The sequence below is a fragment of the Ornithorhynchus anatinus genome, chromosome 12 (genome assembly GCF_004115215.2).
Source record: "Ornithorhynchus anatinus isolate Pmale09 chromosome 12, mOrnAna1.pri.v4, whole genome shotgun sequence".
Lineage (NCBI taxonomy): Eukaryota > Metazoa > Chordata > Mammalia > Monotremata > Ornithorhynchidae > Ornithorhynchus > Ornithorhynchus anatinus.
The window spans coordinates 18,911,747-18,924,053 of record NC_041739.1 but is presented as its reverse complement, the minus strand read 5'-3'; the positions used below and the strand labels follow the sequence as shown (position 1 = coordinate 18,924,053).

Sequence of the window (12,307 nt, the reverse complement as noted above, 5' to 3'; positions counted from 1 at the left end):
TGTCCAGAAAAACTTAACTGTGTTTCTCTTATGCCCTTTAGTTAAGTCTGAAAACTCCCTGTTGGGAGGAACATATCTAGTAGCTGTTGGGTGGTCCTGAAACCTGTGAGAATCCTTAGTTTAGAGGGAGTCCGGGTATAGTTTGGACTGTGGGGACAATTTCACCCTGGCTGCATGGCTGACTATTGCATTTTATTTCCTAGCTTTAATGTGATGATCATCTCAAGTGTAGCTTGGTTGGGAGAATGCAGGAGGAAAAGAGATGAAGTAGGATACCCGAATAACTGTTTTGGGCTAAACTGAATGGAGCGTGCACAAGCAGAGAAGGTAGGACATCTGTTTTTAAGGACATTGTCAAACATCGTTTCTAACAATATGGGACTGCAGCTCACTGATGGCAGATAACAGCTGCAGACGGTCTAGTCCAGCATCTGGTAGAGGTTCTGAGAATAACAAACAGGAAAAAGACTATTTTTGTGTGCACAGTATAGCATGGAATGTCAGTCACATAGTGGTCTTTATAGCCACATCTGCACACAAGATAGTATTTTACCTCAATTCTTTAAACATGAAGGACAGCCAAATAGCTCTATCTCCCTGCTTCCCCCCCCCACCCCATTTCTGAATCTGACTTTAATACTGAGAGGTTGATAAATGACCTGCACAGACACTCATCCATATATACTAGTCAGGTATATGTATAGAAAGAGGGTATACGTATATGCAGATAGAAACTCATTGAATGGCTGATTGGTTATTAACCTCTAAGTTCCAAAGTCACATAATGAAACTTTCTGAGAATTCAGTCCAAAGCTGAAATATTCTGGTGTGCATTTAAAATGGGCCAAAACCCACCTTCTATGAGCTGTTCTATTAGGAATTTCATTTATAAATACTGTACTTAACACATAAGGTATCTAATTGTGCACAGTCTTTTCGAAAAGGCTTTTCGTGGTGGCTTATTTCCTACAATTGCTCCACTGAAACAACATATAAATTATAGTAGGAACATTGATGTAACATTTCCATTGACTGGATACATCAAGAAAATGTACTCATGTAATTGAATAGGAACATGGAAAGTCAAGAGTATTAATTCAAAAGGTTATACTTCTACAGCTCCATCATTTTCTCAAAATAGACATTCGGGTAGAAATGGAAACAATTTTTCTAATGTTATTTTGTGGGGGTGGGGAGGAACTCTCCTCTGCTGCCTGAGGGCATTTAACTGATTGCTGTAACAAATTTGGATAGACTGGCAGTGAAAATGCTAACCAAATAATTACTTCCCGAATGGCACGTGTTGTGATGGTCCCAGCGGGAATACTGGGTGCCTGTGTATGCCATCAATGACATGTGACCTCCCTCATAACTGTACCTGCCATGGAAAAGGGAACCTGGGCAAAGACCCCACATAAAAATGAGAAATATTATGATTTATCTTATTTAAACCCTTAGAAGAAACAAAATGAATCTGAAATTTCACAAGTTTCAAATTTTCAATTTTCAAATTTCACATCACACAAGTGATGTGCCTTCAACCTGCCATTTGATACGTCAGATGGGGCTGTGGCCAGCATTTCCTTGGAAAATCAAACAGAGAACAGGAAGGAGAGGTGGAGGAGAGGTGGAGTGCATTAAACATCTTTTAGGTCCCAGAGCATTTTAAGTCTGGGCCATAGGGAGCATGAGAGAAGGTAGGAATGACTGTGAGAACCTACTTTTGGCCTGTACTCAGAAATAAAATCAGACTCTGCCTAACCACCAGGCTTGTTTTGGAAAACAGCATTCTTAGCTTTTCTTACAGCTATATTATGCTCTTCCTTGCAAAAGGAATCTCTTTTCTAATTGTTACCACTCACCAATTTGGACCAATTTCCCATAGTGTTGCTGAAAAGAACTGGGTTGAGTCTCTTGATGCTGTGGATTTTCTGGCTTTCTCTATGAAATTACTACTCTTAGTGTTCACTAGCATGGAACTTAAAATGGATTGGTAATTACTGAAAACATAATGCACATTTAGTGGTTACTTTAAACAGGGAATGTAGGACAAATATTTAGAACTAAAGGGGAGAAAGAACATTGATTAAAAGCAGTTCCATTTAGTTCCATCCATTCTGAAACCCAGATTCTTACTGTGATGTCTTTTTTTATGGTACTCATTAAGCACTTACTATGTCTCGAGCACTGTTCTAAGCACTGGGGTAAGTACAAGTTAATTAATGGGGCTCCCACTCTAAGTAAGAGGGAGAACAGGTATTTAATACCCATTTTGCAGTTGAGGGAACTTGAGGCACCAAGAAGTTTAGTGACGCCCAAGTTTACACAGCAAATAATTGGCAGAGCTCATTTCAGGCAATGGACTCCCATGGGATTCCACAAATCTGCCCCTGTGGTCACTCCTCTTAGGGTTTCTTTAGGACTGTGTCTGGTTACAGATGCTGTTCTTATACTTTGGAGATATGTAAGGCCAGCCCTTGACTTATGACACTTTGATTTACAATGAATGGCATTTGCATCATTTCTAAATCTACCCCGTTTCAGCTTTGCAACGCATCAGTTACAACCTTACAGTACGAATCTCCTTTGTGGCAGTAGCCTCAGGGGTATGGACAGTTTAAAGGAGGTGCACTGGAGCTGCAGGGAATTGAGGAAACATTTCTAAATGCTATGATGGCGAGGGAAATAGGGTAGGGGAAAAACTTGAAGAATGGTTCTCTGGGGAGGCAGAGCAGGTAACCCCAGGCAGGGCCAAGAGGGGGAAGGGAATACAGCATCTACTCTTCCTCTAGATTAGAAATACGAAGTTGGTCAAAATGAATTATATGTAAATGCAATAATGTTTTTAATGACAACCCATAAACATTAGCAATGATATTCGAGTAGTCTAACATTATATCAAAAACTTTCCATAAAGTCTCGTGCATACTTTTACATGCTTTTCTACATTAAAAGTATTCAGCAGAAGCATGTGTGTTGTGTGTGTGTGTGTGTATGTATGTATGTGCCAAAATGGCCTACAAAGTAATGACAAAATCTGTTTTTATTTTTGCAGAAATTCAGTGGCCCTGGTAGATGCTTGAACATGAATTTAAATGGTCAGAACAAGTTTTGGTATTTGGGCAGCAGCACTTCTGACTGGTGCCCCACCACAACAATGTCATGTTGTAAATTTTGTGGTTTTTTTAACCCAACTGGTCTCTGGTGCGAGATTGTATCCCTACATTAATGCACAACAAAACAGTGCAGTGTAATGGAACATCTGTAAAAAGCAAGGCTGGAGTAATCACAGTACTGGCATAAGTACAGATAAAATCAAAGCGGTCCTAGGCAACTATGATGGATAGTGATTCTTTTTAGTCTATTGAAGTTAGCTGGATAACTTTAGATTTTCCTGAGAAGTAGAGTGGCAGCTGGTCAAATATGTTCCACTTAAAGCAGTAATCATTTTCATGGCTGGTTTCAATGCTTACTCTGCTTAGAGTATCTTTTATATGTTTATGAAGTTGGGGCAGTGCAGGGGGCCTGCTAGGTATAATGATTTGTTAATTGCTTGGAAAGTGAAGACTCTGAACTTTACAGTCCTGAGTAGGCATTAGGAAAACGGCCAACGTTGCTCTTTCTGAGGAGATTCATTAAAATGAAAATGAATGTGAAAAATTAAATAGGAAATGATGGTCTTTTCCTCCTTTGGGCTTATCTAACCATAAGGGATTAGTCTTCCTAATATACAAAAATCTAACAGGCTATGGTAGTTGAGAAGTGAGATTGGCAAAGATCAGGTGAGCAGATATCTTAATACCAGGACAATTAGAAGAACCATACATTATTATTTCCAGAGCTCCAGTTCCATATGCATTCTGGGAGTCAAAAGAGATAAGTCTTTTAAGTTTGCCTTTAGGGGTGACTAGCAAATTCACTTGTTTTAGAGTATCATTCTCTGGAAGAAAATACAACCATCAGCATATTTTTGCTTTAACACAGTGACAAGAAAAAATATGACTTCATCTCTGCCACTTGTCAGCTGTGTGACTGTGGGCAAGTCACTTAACTTCTCTGTGCCTCAGTTACCTCATCTGTAAAATGGGGATTAACTGTGAGCCTCACATGGGACAACCTGATTACTCTGTATCTACCCCAGCGCTTAGAACAGTGCTCTGCACATAGTAAGCGCTTAACAAATACCAGCATTATTATTATTTTTTTTAATGAAGTAAGACAAATAATATGTCAAAATAATATGACATTAATCATTGCCCTAGCGATTATCTACCAAACACTCCATAAATCACTAATGTAAGCTTTCTGGTCACAAATTTCCCTATTTCATTCATTTAGTCATATTTATTAAGTGCTTACGGTATGCAGAGCTCTGTACTGAGCGCTTGGAAAGTACAATTCAGCAACAGAGACCATCCCTACCCAAAAATGGGCTCACATTCTATAAAGGGGAGACAGACATAAAAACCAGTATGCAGGCATCAATAGCATTAATGTAAATAAATAGAATTATAGATATATACACATTATTAATAAAATAAATAGAATAATAAATATGTACATATATACACAAGTGCTGTGTTGTAGGGAGGTGGGTAGAGCAGAGGGAGAAAGTTGGGGAGAGGAGGAGGAGCAGAGGAAATTATAATGAGATTATACATTTGTGGTTTTATAACAATTAAATTTGAATAAACCACATTGTGTTAATATTGGCAAGTGACTTTCCTTAAATTGGTAAGGTTATCTGCTTTTGTAATTAAGTTATTATAATATAATCATCTATTATTGCAGTCTGAAAATATTAAGTGTTTCCAAAAACAAAGTAGGGATAATAGTGCTGACCAAGCTCACAGGTTTATAGGAGAAATAACTATTAAGAGTGATTGAAAAGCATTTTGTGATTGAAAAGAGCTGTATAAATGCTAAGTGATGAAACAGTATTCTAAAAGAGTCATTGGAGAAATCCCTATTAATGATCATATTCACTGACCCGAAATGATTAACAACTTTATTTTCTCCTTGAGTTTCACCTTCCCTTTGTACTTTAACAAACCAAAGTACACTACACATCTTAAAATTGGATTCATGACAAATTGATGCTGTGGGAGCAGAGCCAGAGGCAGCAGTGGTGACTGCAGTGGTAGTCATTTGTATAAGCAGGGAGATTGTGGGGGCGGGTTGGGAAGAGCTGTAGGGTAGCGGTACAACTTGGAAAATCCTAACTGGCTTCCCCAAACTGTTGAACCCCCCCAAAGCTGGGGACCAGCTTCTCGCTGTGGTTGCCACCTTGCCACTCCAACAGTCTTGGATCCAGACATGTCTGTATGTGATCAGGATATAGAAATGACAGAGGCACAGTGGCAAATATGTCACAAGGGCTGAAAGGACCTACCTGTTTCTAGGTAGGGCTAAACTAAAGTCTTCTGGATTTTGGTTATCTCTCCCAGTGTTAAAGACAGTAAAGGGAAGGAGACCACAGCCTGATTGCAATCAATTCCAGCCTTAAATCTCCACTCCCAGAGGGAGTTGAATTCCTCACCTCATAACTTTAGTCCATTCCTCCTTACCTGTACTTAATGAGATGGAGAGCAGCTTGCCACCAAATTCATGTGCTTGCAGACAGAGCTGTGTCTAAGCAGTCTCATGCTGGAGCAGATTGGCCTAGGTGGAGCTGTCATTACTGGGCTCAAGAAGGGAACAGAAAGGGATTTAAGAGGTGGAACTACTTACCAAAAATAGGTACAGTACATTCTTTTCCTTAAACCATCCTTCATTCATGAACTGAGCCCAAGAGCCACTGGTTTTAGAGATTGATATGGTCCCAGACTGAGAAGCCTGCTTTCAGGGAGGAGTAGGTCTGAATCAATCAAACAATAACATTTATTGAGCATCCACGGAATACAGAGCACCATATTATTAGAAATAGAAACTCCTTGTGGGCAGTCTTTGTTTTTATTCTGTACTTCCCAAGTATCCAGTTCAGTTCGCCACAACAAGCGGATGCCCAATAATGGTTATCCCCTCTATTAAGCACTTGAAAGAGTGCGGCTAAGATAAAAATCAATCAATCATATTTATTGAGCACTTATTGTGTGCAGAGCACTGTTCCAAGCACTTGAGAGAGTACAACATGACAATGTAACAGACACAGTCCCTGCCCACAATGCACATCCCCTGCTCTCAAGGAACTTAAATGGAAGATTCTGGGGCAATTGGCTCAATGAACCATGCCCAAAGTTTGACCCTGCTTGCAGACCAGTATTATTAATCTATGATCTTCAGAATTGTAGTGATATTTCAACCACCAGCAGACATCTTTTATGAGGGGAGAGAGGGTGAGGAAGAAATAGGAAGGAAGCAGTAGCACTTTGTAAGAGTCAGCCATTCTACTTTGTGGTGTTCCATGGACTGACTCACTGTCTAAATGGTGGAACCAGCAACTGCTTCCGAGTTGCCTCCATCTCCTAGCCAGCCAGCCAGCCCAGACAATCTGAGAAGTCTTGGATTATGGTAGCTTTTCCCACAATCTGAAAAAGATTCTAGATACTTTGATTTCAGAGTTGAATCCTAGTCTCCTGTCAACTCTAGCAACAACAGCATGACTCCATTAAAACACAAGAAGCACACCGTGAATACATTTCACCATAATCGCGAGTGCTTCTTAAAGTCATATGAACATTAATCTTCATGCATCCAGTTCTCTCAGTGCCCAAGAACACTCCCTGGAAATAAGGTGGAACCGTTAGAAGAAACTTTAATGCTCTCAGACCAGGAGGGAACCATTTGGTACATTGTTTCTTAGTTGGACAACCACTGTTGTGCAACTTTCAGCCCTATTATGGTCTGAAAGAGTTAATGCTTCTCCCAAAGTGTCTAGCTAGCACAAGAGAGGCATTGGGAGAATGGTGCTCATAATCTTTAAACACATTTATTGAGGCACACAGGTGGCTAATTCCCTAATCCAGATAGTTTGACTCAGTATACATAGATTCCCCTGAGCTATATCTATTTGCATTTCTTTTTAATTACTCAACATTTAATTATAGTGAAAGCTATATTTCCACTCTTAGCAGGTACAATGTGGGGGAACAAACACTCTAATTTACAATGGAGGTACTTAAATCAAATCTAAATGACAATTTTTCTTTGTCATGGAGGGTAAAGAAATCTATCGTCAGGAGGAGGGGAGCTGAAAGTCATTCCAGTGTAGTCATTTTTTTGCTTGTCTTGCCAATAATTCCTTGCTGAGCATATTGTCGCTTTCTGAAAAGAACTCTGATTGCTTTAAATGATAAAATAAGTTTTGAGTGCCTGTCAGTGGAAGGGGTAGGAAAAACAATTGTATGTTCTAGATCTGCATGTTCCACTGTGATTAATTAAGATAATAATAATGAGCACCTAAGATCTCATTTCCTGATGAGTCAATGGTACTTATTGTGTGGAACACTACTGAAAAGTTGGAAAAGTTCTATACAATAGAGTTGGTAGATCTAACTCTGTCCATAAGGAGACTTCAGTCCATGGGGGACACAGCTATTAAAATAAATTAGGAGAAATAGTAGAATGTAAAGATATTTACATGAGTGCTGGAATATCAAACTGTGTAAAGGGTACACTGGGTTAAAGTAGGAGATGTGACATAAGGTAGGTGGGAAAGAGCTAATTGAGTGCTTTAAAACCAGTGGTAAGGAGTTTCTGTTTGATATGGAGCTGGTTGGGCTACTGTTGGAGGTTTTTGAGGAATGGGGAGATGCATTATTTTGTTGTTGCTGTTTTTTTAAGAAAAATGATCTGGGAAGTAGAGTGAAGCATGGACTGGAGAGGGAAGGGCCAGGCTGCAGGGAGGTCAGCTAAGAGGCCATTGCAATAGTGAAGGCAGAAATAAATGCTCTGCATCAGCATGGTAGTAGTTTGGGTGGATAGGAAAGGGCAGATTCTGGAGATGTTAAGGTAGAAGGATAATGCCATGGATTTATGGGCTTGTAAGACAGAGGATGGTGGTGTTAGGTTATGAGTAGTAGGCGAGTCAGGGGGAGGATGAGATTTGGGTAGGATGATGAGTTCCATTTTGGACATAAATTTTCTATTTTAAATTATAAACTTTACATTATAAATTATACTAATGCCTGCCTCTCCCTCTAGACTCTAAGCTTGTTGTGGGCAACCTTGGGTATTGTATTCTCCCAAGCGCTTAATACAGTGGTCTGCAAACAGTCAGCTATCAATAAATACCATTGATTGACTGATGGACACGTTATTGGAGGTTTTGGCAAGACATTTTGTCTTGAGGGCAGGAGGAAATGTGAGACTGCCAAGGAGGAGAGAGATCTTAGAGACACTGACTCAATCAATAAATCAACCAATACTTCAATTACTATTGAAGTATTAATTGTATTGTGACTTGATTTATTTAGAAAGAGAAGGAACTGGCTCACTTGACATTTAAGAAGATAATTTTTCTTGGTTGTCTAAGAATCCTAGCTAAAATCTAATTTAGATAATTATGTTCTTCCTTAATGCTTTAATTGATGCTGTGATTAGGAATCAGGTTCTTCCATTGTTTGGTTAAAATTGCGATCATCAACACTGCGTATCTTGAAGGCTCATCCTGAGAAAACTGTGTATCAGACACAGAGGACTAAATATGTTTAAAGTTGGTAATTCATTTGATTTACTAAAATTCCTAAAGAATTTTGGGGTAGATTTATATGAAAGATGAACTTGAATGTGAGCCATTTGTCATTGTTATCCTTAAATCTTATTTCTGAGTAGTTGCTTAGGAGAAGATGCCTTTTGCAGCAAGGGCAGAGTGATGAAAATCATAGCTTCATGGGACACAGCTATCTTTTAATCTGCCCCTCACTGTAATCTCCTTGGCAACTGGTCACGCTCTTCCTTCCCCTTGTGCATTATTGTGGAATGAGTTCATTTTGAGACTTTTCCAAAATACCCGATCTCCGTTCTAACAGAGGATTGCTAAGAGCAATTTTTTTTTTCCAGCGGAGACCACTATTCTGTGAATACAGGTTAGCCAGAAACATAGTTTGCTCACATACTTAAAGTAACCTGTGGTTTCAAAGAAGAAGCTCATGCTGGAGGTCCATAAGACCTGCTTGATTGATTTTGCATAGGCAGCCTCAGTTACTTTTGTAGAAGGGAGATTCATTTTTGAAATCAATATTGAGGTGAGAAGAAACATGTAGTAAATATTATGGTCTTTTTTTCTTTTTCATGGCCCATTGGACCCAGCAGTAGTTTTAACATTTTGAAAGCGCAATACTCTCATAGAGAACCTAGACCCTGATTTTGTAATCTCAAATTTTTGAATTTTCCAGTTGAATAGGCTGCTGTTTTAAAAAAAAATAGGAGCAGAAAATACCTCATGCCAGGTACTTAGTGGAGTGCTGAACATTGTTATATGTCTCAGAGCTCATTACTATTACCATTATTATTATTATTTTATATGTTATATACTTATTATGTGTCTAGCATTGTTCTGAGTGCTGGGGTAGATACAAGTTAATTAGGTCAGACACAGTCCCTGACCCACATGGGGTTCACAGTCTAAATGTTGGGGGGAGAACAGACACTGAATCTTCATTTTAAGTTGAGGAAACTGAAGGACAGAGAAGTTAAGTGATTTGCCCAGTGGGCGAGTGACAGATTAGGGATTAGACTCCCAGGTCTATGCTATTTCCCCTTCACCAGGCTGTTTCTCGCTACAACTGAGATCTCACATAGTTTCCTAATGTCAAACAGGCTTCTCCTTTCCCTCTTCCCAATCAGTCCTGGGAACCAATTTATTTTGAGGATAAGAGCTCACTGAAGAGAGTGATCTCTCCATTTCCTAACTTTGTAGAATGCCCTGCTTGTGGTGGAGAAACCCAGACTGGCTGTCTTTGGATGGATAGGAGGCTCCAAGGATAATTCTTGCCAATCTTTTTTTCTCTATTTTGCTTACCAATTCATCACCAAAGACAGATCACAGGACTGATTTTTGCCTCAATTCATGAAATGGGATTTGTCTGGAAAAAGAAGGAAACTCTTTATATATCCATTGATACATCTATATGGTTATCCAAGTAGAAGATGAGTAATATACATTATATCATATATATATTCTAGTTTGATGGATTTCATTGATAATTCTGTTGGAAAATCCATCCCTATAAACTGCTGGAATGAGCAGGAGAATTTGGATAGATAACTTCCTATTAAAGTCCCTTTCAGCCCCACAGATTCAATAATAATGATGATTGTGGTTACTAAAATGATTGATGGGATATTATGAACATGACTCTTTTAGGTGCTTGGAATTATAAAAAGAAGATATAAATTGAAGTCCATCCTTATCTGTAAGGATCCTACAGCCTGGGCAGGAAGACAACTAACAATTAATCAATAAAGGTATAATACCAATGTAGAATTTTGCTGCCTCCCTGACTACTTTCCCTTTCATTCATTCATTCATTCATTCAATAGTATTTATTGAGCGCTTACTATGTGCAGAGTACTGTACTAAGCACTTGGGATGAACAAGTCGGCAACAGATAGAGACAGTCCCTGCCGTTTGACGGGCTTACAGTCTAATCGGGGGAGACGGACAGACGAGAACAATGGCACTAAACAGCGTCAAGAGGAAGAACATCTCGTAAAAACAATGGCAACTAAATAGAATCAAGGCGATGTACAATTCATTAACAAAATAAATAGGGTAACGAAAATATATACAGTTGAGTGGACGAGTACAGTGCTGTGGGGATGGGAAGGGAGAGGTGGAGGAGCAGAGGGAAAAGGGGAAAATGAGGCTTTAGCTGCGGAGAGGTAAAGGGGGGATGGCAGAGGGAGTAGAGGGGGAAGAGGAGCTCAGTCTGGGAACGCCTCTTGGAGGAGGTGATTTTTAAGTAAGGTTTTGAAGAGGGAAAGAGAATCAGTTTGGCGGAGGTGAGGAGGGAGGGCGTTCCAGGACCGCGGGAGGACGTGACCCAGGGGTCGACGGCGGGATAGGCGAGACCGAGGGACGGCGAGGAGGTGGGCGGCAGAGGAGCGGAGCGTGCGGGGTGGGCGGTAGAAAGAGAGAAGGGAGGAGAGGTAGGAAGGGGCAAGGTGATGGAGCGCCTTGAAGCCTAGAGTGAGGAGTTTTTGTTTGGAGCGGAGGTCGATAGGCAACCACTAGAGTTGTTTAAGAAGGGGAGTGACATGCCCAGATCGTTTCTGCAGGAAGATGAGCCGGGCAGCGGAGTGAAGAATAGACTGGAGCGGGGCGAGAGAGGAGGAAGGGAGGTCAGAGAGAAGGCTGACACAGTAGTCTAGCCGGGATATAACGAGAGCCCGTAATAGTAAGGTAGCCGTTTGGGTGGAGAGGAAAGGGCGGATCTTGGCGATATTGTAGAGGTGAAACCAGCAGGTCTTGGTAACGGATAGGATGTGTGGGGTGAACAAGAGGGACGAGTCAAGGATGACACCGAGATTGCGGGCCTGCGGGACGGGAAGGATGGTCGTGCCATCCACGGTGATAGAGAAGTCTGGGAGCGGACCAGGTTTGGGAGGGAAGATGAGGAGCTCAGTCTTGCTCATGTTGAATTTTAGGTGGCGGGCCGACATCCAGGTGGAGACGTCCCGGAGGCAGGAGGAGATGCGAGCCTGAAGGGAGGGGGAGAGGACGGGGCGGAGATGTAGATCTGCGTGTCATCTGCGTAGAGATGGTAGTCAAAGCCGTGAGAGCGGATGAGTTCACCGAGGGAGTGAGTGTAAATGGAGAACAGAAGAGGGCCAAGAACTGACCCTTGAGGAACTCCAACAGTTAAAGGATGGGAGGGGGAGGAGGCTCCAGCGTAGGAGACCGAGAATGATCGGCCAGAGAGGTAAGAGGAGAACCAGGAGAGGACAGAGTCCGTGAAGCCAAGGTGAGATAAGGTATGGAGGAGGAGGGGATGGTCGACAGTGTCAAAGGCAGCAGAGAGGTCAAGGAGGATCAGAATGGAGTAGGAGCCATTGGATTTGGCAAGAAGGAGGTCATGGGTGACCTTAGAGAGAGCAGTCTCGGTAGAGTGGAGGGGACGGAAGCCAGATTGGAGGGGGTCTAGGAGAGAATGGGAGTTAAGGAATTCTAGGCATCGATTGTAGATGACTCGTTCTAGGATTTTGGAAAGGAAGGGTAGTAGGGAGATAGGACGATAACTGGAGGGGGAAGTGGGGTCGAGAGTGGGTTTTTTTAGGATGGGGGAGACGTGGGCATGTTTGAAGGCAGAGGGGAAGGAGCCCTTGGAGATTGAGTGGTTAAAAATAGAAGTTAAGGAAGGGAGGA

The 12,307-nt window shown here is 41.2% G+C and overlaps 1 long non-coding RNA gene across 1 annotated transcript; it reads left to right on the top strand.

The window, feature by feature from the left end:
• Positions 1-215: 215 nt before the first annotated feature.
• LOC120638725 lies at positions 216-10,426 on the top strand. The gene is made up of 2 exons (XR_005660615.1): positions 216-327; positions 10,307-10,426. It is a non-coding gene; the product is annotated as an uncharacterized LOC120638725 (long non-coding RNA).
• The last annotated feature ends 1,881 nt before the right edge of the window (positions 10,427-12,307 follow it).